At 47.9% G+C, this 13,273-nt stretch overlaps 1 protein-coding gene across 2 annotated transcripts in view; it reads right to left on the bottom strand.

The window, feature by feature from the left end:
• The window catches only part of LOC138267833 (N-acetyllactosaminide beta-1,6-N-acetylglucosaminyl-transferase-like), a 135,621-nt gene that overhangs the window by 113,610 nt on the left and 8,738 nt on the right, over window positions 1-13,273 (bottom strand). The window lies entirely within an intron of this gene.

Genomic DNA, 13,273 nt, shown 5'->3' with positions numbered 1-13,273 from the left:
CCTGTGTCCTCTCCCACCCTTTCTGCCCCCCACCTCCTAAGAGACACAAATGCACGCACACAGACACCAAACAGCCATCAGCCTCACATCAGCACACTGCCCATGCACCTGCACCCAAGACAAGGAAACGTACACCTACAACAACCACTCCCTCAACTTCCACTCTGATCCCTCCTCCCACATCCCCCAAAGCCCCTAAGAAGCTTTTCCTTGCATGTTTTGACCTCTTCTTTGCCCCTCCACCCCCATCCTGCCCATAAGACCAGGGTCCCAACAGCCCAGCACCTCAGTCAAACAGTCCACAGGGAGAGTGAAGGCACCTCCTAGTCATGGAGGCAAGAGGGGGAAGGATCCCACACCACCACCCAAGAGAGGGAAGGATCCCACACCGCCACCCAAGAGAGGGAAGGATCCCACTCCGCAACCCAAGAGAGGGAAGGATCCCACTCCACCACCCAGGAAAAGGAAGACTCTCACTCCACCAACTAAGAGGGGAAAGAGCACCTCCCACCCCAACAGCAGTGGTATAGAGCAGCCCTCACCTCCAGCTGGTATACAGCAGCCCTCACCTCAGGCTGGGACACAGCAGCCCTCACCTCAGGCTGGGACACAGCAGCCCTCACCTCCAGCTGGGATACAGCAGCCCTCACCTCAGGCTGGGACAAAGCAGCCGTCACCTCCAGCTGGGATACAGCAGCCCTCACCTCAGGCTGGGACACAGCAGACCTCACCTAGGCTGGGACACAGCAGCCCTCATCCCAGGCTGGGACTCAGCAGCCCCACCTCCAGCAGAGGGCATGAAGAGCACCCCCAGGGACTGTTGTACAGGACCCCGCACCAGAACCAGTGGGCAAGTTCCCCACCTCAGAGACTATGACCTTATACTACCCAGCAAAGGAAATGGGCATGGATCCCCCTCCAGTACAGGTGGGCATGTTCCCAACCTCAGAGATAGTGACCCTGCACTCCCCAGCATAGGAAAATGGGCATGGAGCGCCCTCCAGACCCAGCGGGCATGTTCCCCACCTCAGAGACTGTGACCTTGCACTCCCCAGCATCGGAAAATGGCATGGAGCCCCATCCAGAACCAGTGGGCAAGTTCCTCACTTCAGCTGCAGTGTGCCCCACCCCCGTTAACCATGAGGTGCCTGGCCAATCCCACCAAGATGCCCCTGCACAGTGAAGTGCGGATTACATCAGGGAAAGAGTTGGGGCTTAGTCTGTGCCCTGTGGCCATGTGAGCCTTTTGTACTTTGGACTGGCCATTGGCCCTTTCTGCACAGTGACTCATGTGTATCTTGTCACATGGACAACATGGTGGCTGTTTTCATCCAATTACACATTCAGTTCTAGAATGCTGTAGTCCTTGCATTATTATGACATGTGTCTTGGACATTGTTTTTCCTCTGCAGCTGGTTGTGTGTATGGTGTGTGTGTGAGTCTGGTGTGTGTTGTGCGTGTGTGTGTCACTCTCCTTTTCCTCTCTCCCTCCCTTGTGTGCTAGGTGGCTGTACTCACCGTCATCATCTTCGTTGGTGTTGGTTATCCAGGTGGAGCATGGCGTAGAAGAGCATCGGGAAGACTTAAAGTTCTGGTTCCATGGCTGCCTTTATCTTCTCTGTGTCTCTAAGGGTGAGTCTTTTATCTTTTGTGTTCTGTTTCCGCCAGGTTTTTGATCACATTGGTACCGCCCCGGAAATCCTGGTGGTGTGCTATGTCATAATATAGTGCACGCTACCTTGTCTTCCGCCTGGCTGTTGATGGTTATTGCTGTGGTCAGTGGTGTTTATACCCTGGCGGTTGGTGTGGTACATTGGCTGTCTATGGGAGTTATCATCGCCATGGTCATAATTTTGCGGTAATTAGCGCCAGCCTGTTGGCGGTATTACACCACTTTATCACTCACCACCAATGTCATAAAGAGGGCCATACTCTCTTGTTAAAAGCCCTGTATTCTACTCTGTGTGACTAGTCAGCACATCTCAAAGTTAAGGTTTGCAAACAATATCATTTCCTACCCAGCAGTAAGACTTTTAAAAAGAACCAAGGTATGTTTTAAATGAACATAACCAAATACACCCAGTGTTGGATATTGCCCTTTCTGCAGGGTCATCTCCAGACTTTTTTGCTTTCCTCCTCCTCCTTTTCTGACAATGTTTTGGGTGATTTTAGGATTCTGGGCACTTTACTACTGCTGACCATTGCTAAAATGCAGGTGCTCTTTACTCTAAAACATGGTAACATTGGCTTCTCCAACAGTGGCATATTTAATTTACGTGTAAGTCCCTAGTAAAGTGCACTATTAGTCCCCAGGGCCTGTAAACTAAATGCTACTAGTGGGCCTGCCACACTGATTGTGCCACCCACTACAGTAGACTTTCAAGCATGTCTGATGCCTGCCATTGCAGAGCCTGTGTATGCTATTTTAAACCGCTATTTCGAGCTGGCAACTGCACCCACTTGCCATGTCCAAACCTTCCTTTTTATTGTATATAAGTCACATCTAAGTTAGGTACTGGTTAGCCCCACTGACAGGGTACAACGAATTTAAAAAGTTGGACATGTATGTTTAAGTTTAACATATCCATGTAGTGAAAAACTGCTACATTCGTTTTTCACTAGTGCAAGGCCTATATCTCCCACAGGTTACGATGAGGGTTCTCTTGAAGCATCCTTTAAGTGTAACTTTCAATTGGGAAAATATAGAAATATGGAGATTGGTGTTTCTGGACTCACAATTTAAAATCACAACTTATGGTAAAGTTGGGTTATAAACTGTCTGAAAATGCCACTTTTAGAAAATTATCATTTTCTTATTTTAACCATTATGTGCCTCTGCTTATCTCTGAATACACGTCTGGGGTAGATGACAGCTGGGCTTTGAGAATCCCCTCTAGACAGTCACACACAAAGTGAGCTTGGGTATGACATTTGGCATCCTGATGGCCCATCACCAGTCTGATGGGTCACAGACATGCTTTATGGGGGACGGAGCTTAGCACTGCTTTACTTACACCTGAATAGGGTTATGCCTCTCTTCACACAAAGGGCTGCATACCACCCTGTTGAGTGTCTGGAGCCAGGGAAGGAAGGGCAAGTACCTTGTGATCTACAAAGCCTCTTGGAAGTCTCCCCCATTTCAAAGGTATAAGTACTGGACACCAAACCTTACCAAATCACAACTCTACTGGAACCAAGGACACTCTGCCAGGAAGAAGTGCTGCTGTGCTGCCAGGAGGGACTGCCACTCTGCAACTGCATTGCTGGGTTGGCCTACTGCTTGCTGTGTGCTGTGCTGTAGGAGGGACTGCAACTTTGCTACTTGCTTTGTTGTATTGGCCTGCTGCCTTCTGCTTCTTGCTTGCAGTGAGGAGTGGACTTGCTCTCTACATCCTTAAACCCAAATGTCGTCAAGGGCGTGTAGGCTTGTGCCCTGTTCACCTGCAGTCTTAGGGACATCAAAGACTGCCTGCAACTCTCCTGGTGCTGCTGGACTCTGCCATTTGTGAGTCCTACCCTTACCTGAGGTGCCTCCTCCAGTCCTGGGCCTCAGAAGTGGGTTCTGCAGCAGGTTTCTGCAAAAAACAAAGCATCGTGCCCTCAACATTTACGCTTTGCTCCATCAAATTTACTGTTTCAGCCGAACCTGCATGGGTTCGGTAGCCAGCCTACCCTCCATCGTGGTTGGCCTGGATTTTGGATTTTCACCAGTCTCTTGCGATCACAACTAACCTTTTCACCACTAGTTACTTTTAAGCACTGTTTTCTCATTTATTTTTTACAAATTCATAACTCAACTTCTACTAATTCGTTTTTTATCATTTGGTCTTGCGTTACTCAGATATATATTTTCTGAATGGGAGTGGAGTCCTTTTGTGGCGTCTTTCACTGTGTTACTGTAATTAAGTGTTGCACAAATACTTTATACATTGATTCTTAAGTTAAGCCTGACTGCTCTATGCCAATGTTAGACCTGTCAGCTCTTGGCGTGGTTTCCCCCCTCTTTTTGGCTTCTGAGCTTCTGCCTTTGATCCTGTGCTGAATTTCGTTTTTGCTGGCTCCCTGTCCCTTTCTCAATGGTATTGGTGATCAGTTTATCCATGATTGACATATCTGATTTGCTACTAAGTCCCTAGTATAGTGAACCACTTGTGCCCATGGACTGTAAATCAAATGCTATTAATGGGCCTGCAGCACTGATTGTGCCACCCACATGAGTAGCCCTGTAAACATGCCTCAGACCTGTCAATTTGACCTGGCAGGTTAACCCACTTGCAGGCTCAAACCTTCCCTTTTACTACATGTAAGTCACTCCTAATGTACGCAGCCGCATGGACAGGGTGCAGTGTATTTAAAAGGTAGGACATGTACTGGTGTGTTTTACAAGTCCTGATAGTGAAATACTGCTAAGTTTGTTTTTCCTTATTGCAAGGCCTATCGTTCCCATTAGGCAACATAGGGATTTCCTTCAAATATCTTTTAAGTGTAATTTCCTATTGGGATAGAATTATGGAGTTTGGGGTCTCTCAACTCACAATTTAAAAATACATCCTTTGGAGAAGTAGGTTTTTAAATTGTAAGTTTGAAAGTGCCACTTTTAGAAAAAGGGCATTTTCTTGCTCAACCATTCTGTGCTTCTGTCTGGCTGTAGAATACAAGTATTGGTCAGGATGACAGTTAAGCTGTTTGTGAATTCACTCTTGACAGTCTCACAAAGGAAGCCGAGGTGTTCCCTGCATATTCGGGTGGGTATTCCTGGGCTAGAGCTGTTGGTGGAGCTGACACTTGCACCTGAATAGCGCCGTGTCGGTCCTTATACAAAGCAGTCTCCAACCCCCTGGACTGTGTCTGGAGTCAGGGCAGGAAAGGCAGGGTCTTGTGCAGTACATAGACTTTGCTTTGAAGTTTGCCTACTTTAAAGGCAGAAATGAGTATAAGTACTGGACCTCTGAGACCACAACTTTAGGATCCTTCTGGACTGTGGACATGCTGCCAGGAAGAAGAGCTGGATGCAGTAGGAGGGACTGCACTCTGCCTGCTGCTTCGCTGTGATGGCCTGCTGCTTGCTGCCTCTGTCCTGGGAGTAAAAGCACTGGACTTTGGTTTCTACATCCTGCTTCTAATGGTTCTCCAAGGGCTTAGACTGAGCTAGCGTCCTGTTAGATGTCTCAGGGACATCAAAGACTTCATCTGCCAGCAATTGGGCTCACTTGCTTAGAGTCCTGACTCGCCAAATGGTGCCAAATCCAGTTCCTGTGTCCTTGGGAGTGAGTTCTGGTGTAACCAAGAAGAAACCAAGTACATTGAATCCTGAGCAACTTCAGAACTGGTGCCGCTGTCTGACTCTGTGCCGCTGCCGGTCCCGGAGCTATGGTCCCCGAAGAGTGCAACAACCGCAACCAGTGCCACAGGCCTGACACTGCTACAGCGCCTCTTAAGTCCTGCCATAGTGTGAGTCCTGAGTGCCGTGTCACTGACGTCCATGACACCTGACTCCGCCAAAGCACTTGTGGCCCAGGGGAGTGATTGCAACACAGCGCAGTCGACACCTTACGTCTTGACCTGCTGAATTAATTGCCCTGCCAGATCATATGGAACTTATGCCTTCCCACCAATCCCGCTTCACCTCCCCTGCAACTGTAAGGAACCAACGCCTTACCTCCCCTGCCTTGCAGTAAGGAACCAATACCTCACCTCCCCGGTAGCAGTAAGGAACCTATGCAGCACCAGCTGCTTCAACGCCTCACCTCCCCGACTCCATGAAGCTTCTTTGTCTCATCATCGTTTTCAAAGGTACTGTGCCTGGGGACCGTGAGACTCTGTGACTAGCCCTCAATCCCTCCCGAGTGGCATTGGACTGTCGGAATGACTCTGTCAAGTCGTTGTGATAGCCCTAGTTGGAGCTATAGTGCACTAAGCGTTTTACTGAGATTTTATCTTTAGAAATTTGTATCTTTGCTTGTGTATGTTGGATTTTTGTCATTTTTGTCCTGTTTTACTCAAATATTGGGTGTTGTTCTAAACTGGTGTGGAGTACTTTTGTGGTGTTTCACCCTATTTCACCCTATTACTCTGTGTGTGTGTGTGTGTGTGTGTGTGCAAATACTTTACAGATTGCCTCTGAGATAAGCCTGACTGCTTGTGCCAAGCCACCAAGGGGGTGAGCAGGGTTTAACTTAGCTGTGTGGCTCCCTTAGCCTTTAAAGAAGTGAGGGTTCATACTTGGACTGGGTACAAACCACTACCAACTGGAGACCCTATTACTAACAGCCAAGCTACCAGAGGGTGAGCACAGGTTAATTTAGGAAGTGCAACTGACTTACTCTGACAAGTATTGTGGGCCTTACTTGGACAGGTTTCATACCTCTGCCAACTGGAGACCCAGTTCTATCACCCAGGCACATTAATGACAACCATGTACCCTTGCCAATATTACTGGAATTATAAGATTCCACCGCCATGAAAAATGGTTTCCAGACTTTGCCCATTTCAGGCATGTGATGCAAGCTTACACTGTTATGATCTACCCAGCACCCAAGCCAAGAGGTGTGTTCTACCCTCTCAAACATTATCTATTATTTGGGGAGATAATGGCTGCTGCAGGCAGAAACTGACTGAAGCTTGGTTAAAATTATAAATTACAAGTGTGTAAGTAATGGCCATACTATTGGAGAAGCCTACACTGAGTAATCGGGTGCTCACCGTTGCTCCACTATTAAATTGTACCAGTTGTTAGCTATCTAACGATATGCTAATAGACTGAGTTACACGAGCTCGTGGTCCTATGTAGTAGTAAAGACAACTGAATCTGTGTTTCGTGTTCCATTCTACTATTAAGAAGCGAAAAATAAAGCTTTAGCAAAACAAGCAGAAGCTACATAGTTTGCAGACTTCAACAAAAATTATCTTAAATTCAGACGGATCAAAAGTTACTTAAAGGTGCCACAAAGAATGGTATGGAAAGGCAGACCCTACATATGTAAAATGTTCACATTTCAATTGCTGAATAGTTTTTAAATTGGCGTTATCTATGTGAAACGTTTGTCCAGACGGTATTAAGTTATGTCATAATGGTAAAATAGTTCATAATAATGGTCCAGAATGTTTCTCGTTATTCCACATAATTTGCTGATTCTTGCCGTATAATTTCAACAGTTCTACCACACAATTAGTCCTCCGTCGACACTTATTTCCAGTTGTTCCAACTATTATTAAAAGAAAGAGAATCAATGGGAATGTGGCTGTTTTTTTTTTTTTTGCGGTTTGGTTTTCGGCTCTGATTGGGATACCTGGGAATGATTTGAATAGTGGCTCAAGTATTTAATGTTGGTAGTTGTGTGGGGTTTTTAATTCATCAATGTTGATTGTTTATTTGCTCTAATACCTCATTATATGAAACAGATTGTATTGATGCTTTGTGTTTCTGTTATGTGTCTGAGTCATATGGGGTACTTGCATAACCTGACATTTCACACAGGTGTTCTAGAATTAATCTGAGTTGAAATTACCTACTATAAGATTAGATGGCCTCCTTTTGTGCGATTTTAGAAGCCAAACTCCACCCACACAGCTGCCTCACGGATGACTTCCTTCGTCTTTTGTGGGAACCAACTACGAGCCTTCCCAGCTGCCAGTTTATGCTTGCGGGTACCTGAAATGCACCTCAATGAGAATGTTCTCTTTGCAGCGCCACTGGAATGATACAAGTGTGCAATCACAACGTAATTATGAATTGAAGGCATTAGCAACGTGTTTCACTGCTTACTGTACAATTTGTAGATTCCAACATTTTTTTTTTGCTTCCAACCAATAGTCGAAGATCATTAAATAGTATAGGAACTGTGGTCTCGAGTACAATTGGGGTGGGTCAGAGACTTCCAGAAAAGTACCAAATATTCTGCAACTAGTTAGTTGGCCTTTCACCTACAGATAACTGCATATAAAATACAAAGCACATAACATCAATGAAAAATAGGCGTAAGTTAAACAAATCTACAGGAAATACATTTTTCAGGTAGGAAAGCTCAGTTGGTCAGTGCGATCACTTTGGTTGTGTTGGAAAATGGGTTATTGGTAAGGGCAGGTCAGTACCTACACTTAGCAATAGGCCACTAATCTCCACTTAGGTCCAGTTAGGTCTCAATAAATTAAACCCAGCTCAACCCTTTGTAGCTTGGCAACAAGCGACAAGGCTTAACTTAGGAGTCAAATGTGTAAAGCATTTTTTTTTTAAACTATAAATAAGTAAAACACAAAACACAATAAAAATCCAACACCAACTTATAATGACACCAAAATGATTAAGAGCGGATAAGGGGAACGGAGACATGCATTTTTAAAGAATGAATGTTTTCTAGCACATAGAGGCAACTAAAGCTCAAAAGGTTAAAAAAGGTCACACTGGAAGGGGATAAAGTCCAGGGTTCAGGCCACCCACGAAGTAACACTGTCACACTTACTTTCGGAAGTGTTTCTTGATTCAGAAAAGGCGTCCACAGCACCATCCAAGGGTTCAGAGGCTCTGGTTTGCCTCTTGGGGTCTGGGACTACAACTCCCACAATCCACCTCTTCAACTTATGGAGTTGCTCCAAATGGCTCCAAACTTCTGGATCTTCTTCCAGAGGTCCTTTTTGGGTCCTGGAAGCATTCACAACTTGATCCAAGGTTCCAGAATCTCTGAGTTGCTCCTGGGGAGTTGGGACTACAATTACCAGAATGCACCTGGTCGGAATCGTCAAATGGCCACTGGATGCTTGTCAGCTGGGCTCTGCTGCAGAACTTGATGCAGGGGACTCTGGGCAGGTCCTTTGTACATGTAGCAAACAGGGAGTCCCTCCTTGAACAAGTTGAACCCAGGCAAAGTCCTTCTTGTGGTGGAGCCCAAGTGTGCAACTAGTGCAGTCCTTCAGAGTGCAGTGTCCAGGTGCAGGTCAAGGATCCAGCAGGGCAGTCCTTCTTCTTCTGAGGTTCTTTCTTGTTGGGATCTGGTGGGGAACACGTGTGGGTGCAGGTCTGACAGTTTTATCCTTGCGCCCGGGTGAAAAACGGGGGGTCCTGGTTCTCCAATCAGGTGCAGGGTCCTTCCCCCTGTGATGACCACTTCCTGGGAAAGTGTGGCAAAAATCAATCACAGGGAGCAACATTCCTCAAAAATCCATCATGGCTGAAAGTGATTTTTGGAGGTTACATCTGGCAGAGCCCACTCACTGGTGTGGCTAAAATCCTAAACACACCCTTCTCCTGCCCTCTCCTAATCTAATCAGGGGGAACCTAATTGCCTGGGTTTGCAGGATGTTATTGGGGTGGTGGGTTGCTCCAAATGTCCTTTCCTGACCAATTTGGCAGCCCTCCCCCTTCCTGCCTCTCCCTCTGCTGAGGGAAGTTCTCCTCCCCAGGCACATTCCATTGTACTGAGCCCAGGCTACTTCACACCTCGTCAAGGCAGCCTGGCCAGGCTGCCTAAGGCTGGCCATTCAGAGCACAGCACTACAGGGCTGAAGTTGGCAACTTTTTAGGTAGAGTTTAAAGCTCTTTACCTGCACAAGTTATATTAAATCCAACAATTGTAAGTTGTGGGGTTTATTATAACAATTACTTTGATACCAAACTTAAGGTAACTAACACTTAAGGGGGCTTTATAAATTAAAATAAAGTCTCCCCATTTTAGCCAAAGGAGGCCATTCACTACAATGAGGGAAAAACTAATTTGGCTGTTTTATCTCACCAAGACTTATTAAACTATTTTTATAAGGTCCCTGCTTATAGTTACATGGCACCCAGACCTAGGGGCACCTAGGGCACACCTTAGGGGTGCCTTACATGTAACAATAAGGTAGTTTAAGACTTTGGAACTACTTTTAATTCCAAAGTCGTATTTGCATGTAACTTTAATTTAAAAGCAGCCAGCAATGCAGGCCTTCCTTTAAAATGACACTAGGCACCTCAGCAGTGCACGGGTCCCTAAACCTATATGCCCTACCATATACCAGGAACTTATAGGTAGGCTGACTTAGCCAACTATAATTAGTCTAATTTGCATACTGATTTTACACAGAGCACAGGCATGGGACTGGTTAGCAGTACCCAGGGCACCATCAGAGTAAGGAAAACACCAGCAAAAAGTGAAAAATGGGGGCAAAAAGTTAGTGGGCCTCTGCAATCAGCCCTGTTTTCTCACAGGTTGTCTATGTGTAAGTAGAAGGTCATTGATCTGAATCCTGGTTAAAGGACTAGCAAATTGTGTCATGTATATATGGTGCTGGGGTCCTAGCCTGTGACTGAAAGTACTGTGAAAGTGCAAGTCATTAGTTTACAACATGTATTATTCCCATGATAAGAGAAACCATCTATAATAAACAGTTCTATTGTTGTGTATGGTAAGCACTTAAATACTGACAAAATGATGGCTAAAGTAACTTTATAGTTAGGTGAATATGTCAGTAACAACATTTACGTTTTTAACTAAAAGAAAACACAAACATTCACCAGTTATAGTTGGCAGAGCTAACTGTAACTTGCACACCCACAATGCTCTGCTTATGGCCTGACATATTACATAACTCATACATGTTCTAAGACATCATTTATGACATCACTGATGACATCTCAAATGGCATATGACCAACCGAACTGTAAGCAGCCAACCCTCCCTGCAGGCCAATAACCCCATCCTGTGCATGGCCTTTCATGTCGTGGAGCATGCGGTTGGCCACAGCCACCCACAGACAGACAACACCTTGCCGCGCACAGGCTTTGGTGTGTGCTGTGGGGTTAGTCGTAGGGCCTGTTTTTTAGCCTGATCTGCTTCTAACTGCCCGCAGGTAGCCAATCCCACACTGCACACAATCTTTAGCCATGTACACCTGGGTGATGGCCACAGGGCTTGGTCTGCTGGCCGGCCCTGTGACCAATTCCCCAGCAAGTTGCCAACCCCCACACCACACACAGCATTTGGTGTGTGCAGCGTAGGGTTGACCTTCAGGCCCCAGGGACCTCATCACCTGGGCAAAACAGATATACTATGGGGAGGGGGTGTGCAGCCCCTCCCTGACCCTTTAGTTTGCCTATCCGAGAGCCTGCTTCAATAAAAAGTGGAGGTGAGCCGAGTGGCATTCCTCCCCAAGCCTTAAAAGGCCCCAGGGCCCCTGGGGCCAAATACAATTAAACAGGGGAGGGGTGCATGGAGTCCTCCTCCTTGAGATATAATAGGCCCCATGGACCCCATCCCCTAGTGCCAAACATAATAAAAAATAGGAGGGGGCTTTTTTAAAAGGGGAGGGGGGGCATCTGCCCCCTCCCCTAGACTTTATTAGGTCCAGGGGACTCTATCCCCTGGGGCCACATTACATTATAAAGGGGAGATGGAGCAATGTGGCCCCACCTTCCAGAGTATCTTTTGGCCTTAGGAACCCGTCCCCCGGGTGTCCATTTTCTAAAAGGGGAGCGGGGCACATAGACCCCCTTACCAAGCCTTATTGGGCTGTGAGAGCCCCATCCCCAGGAGCCACATTACATTATAAAGAAAATGGAGCACATGGCCCCGTCCCAAGCCTTATTAGACTGCAGGGACCCCACTGGCTGAGCCTTATTAGACCACAGGGACCCTATTCCGGGGGGCCAGCAATTAATAAAGGGAGTGAAACTAGCAGTCTCCCTCCCTGATCCTCATTAAGCCTCAGGTACCAGATCCCCTGAGGCTAAAATTTTAAAAAGGGGGAGGTGGGCCACATAGCCCTCTCCCTTAGTTTTTATATGCCCCGGGGTCCCTATCCCCCAGGGTTGTATCTTATTGTAAAGTATAGGGGGGCCTTCTCCCTCAGGGTTGTATTCTCTTTTTTAAAAGGAGAGGGAGGCAACACAGCCCCCCTCCCCAAGCTTATTTTGGCCCCAGGAACCCCATCCCCCAGGTCCTGCATTATTTAAAGGTGGGTGCCCCGGTACCCACCCACGGCACCCACCAAGCACACATTGTGGGCCATTGGAGGGATTCTCAGGGCCCCGCAGCCCCAGCTGGCTCCCTGAATGCTGCGGGAGGCGGCTTAGCTACTACCCAGAGGGAGCAGCTATATATGGCGCTCCCTCTGGGTGGGAGCAATCTGTTATTCTGTTTTCCTGCCTGCTTTAATAGACTCAGGGGAACAGAATATATATCTGTCCCAGCTGGCGGGAACATTTCTAAAGCTCTCACCCGTTGGGGGCAGGCTGTGTTTTCTCCTGTTTCCCTACCAGTGCTGGTGATGGTAGGGAAACCACTGTGTCTCATGAGTGGGCTCCTTGGGACACAGCGAATGAGCCGGCCCTGAGGGATGGGGTCCACAAGGCCATTAAAGGCATATGAAGGGGAGCTGTGCAGCCCCCACCAGCCCCTAAAAAAATACTTTGGGACCTAGGGGATGGGGCCCCTGAGGCTACAAATGGCTTAGGGAGAAGAGCCTTGCACCCCCCTTCCCATAATAATTAATTTGGGCCACAGGGGATGGGTCCCCAGGTGCAAAAACAGCTTGGGGACTCCCCTCAATTAAAGACTGCAGCCATGGGCAGCTATTTTGGTTCTTATTTTTTTTTTGCTGTGATCTTTCAGGAGTACCGTGGGATGGTGGCACAATTTTCTAACCACAGGGCCAAGAGGGGCATGGTATGCCTACCCTGCCCCCTTATACCATTTGGGTTTTTTTTGTAATTCAGGGCCAAGAACTAAGGCGGTCATTCTGACCCTGGCGGTTGACTACCGCCAGGGCCGGGGACCGCGGATGCACCGCCAACAGGCTGGCGGTGCATCCATGGGCATTCCGGTCAGAAACGGGAAACCGGCGGTGTCCCGCCGGTTTCCCGCTGCCCTAGGGAATCCTCCATGGCGGCGCTGCAGGCAGCGCCGCCATGGGGATTCCGACCCCCTTACCGCCAGCCTGGTTCTGGCGGTTTTGACAGCCAGAACCTGGCTGGCGGTAACGGGTGTCGTGGGGCCCCTGGGGGCCCCTGCAGTGCCCATGCCAATGGCATGGGCACTGCAGGGGCCCCCTAACAGGGCCCCACCAAGATTTTCAGTGTCTGCCAAGCAGACACTGAAAATCGCGACGGGTGCAACTGCACCCGTCGCACCCCTTCCACTCCACCGGCTCCATTCGGAGCCGGCATCCTCATGGAAGGGGGTTTCCCGCTGGGCTGGCGGGCGGCCTTCTGGCGGTCGCCCGCCAGCCCAGCGGGAAACTCAGAATTACTGCGGCGGTCTTTTGACCGCGCAGCGGTATTCTGACGGCGGGACTTTGGCGGGCG

The sequence above is a fragment of the Pleurodeles waltl genome, chromosome 2_1, assembly GCF_031143425.1.
Source record: "Pleurodeles waltl isolate 20211129_DDA chromosome 2_1, aPleWal1.hap1.20221129, whole genome shotgun sequence".
Lineage (NCBI taxonomy): Eukaryota > Metazoa > Chordata > Amphibia > Caudata > Salamandridae > Pleurodeles > Pleurodeles waltl.
Note: the sequence above shows the minus strand (reverse complement) of the source record. Positions and strands in the feature narration are given on the sequence as shown.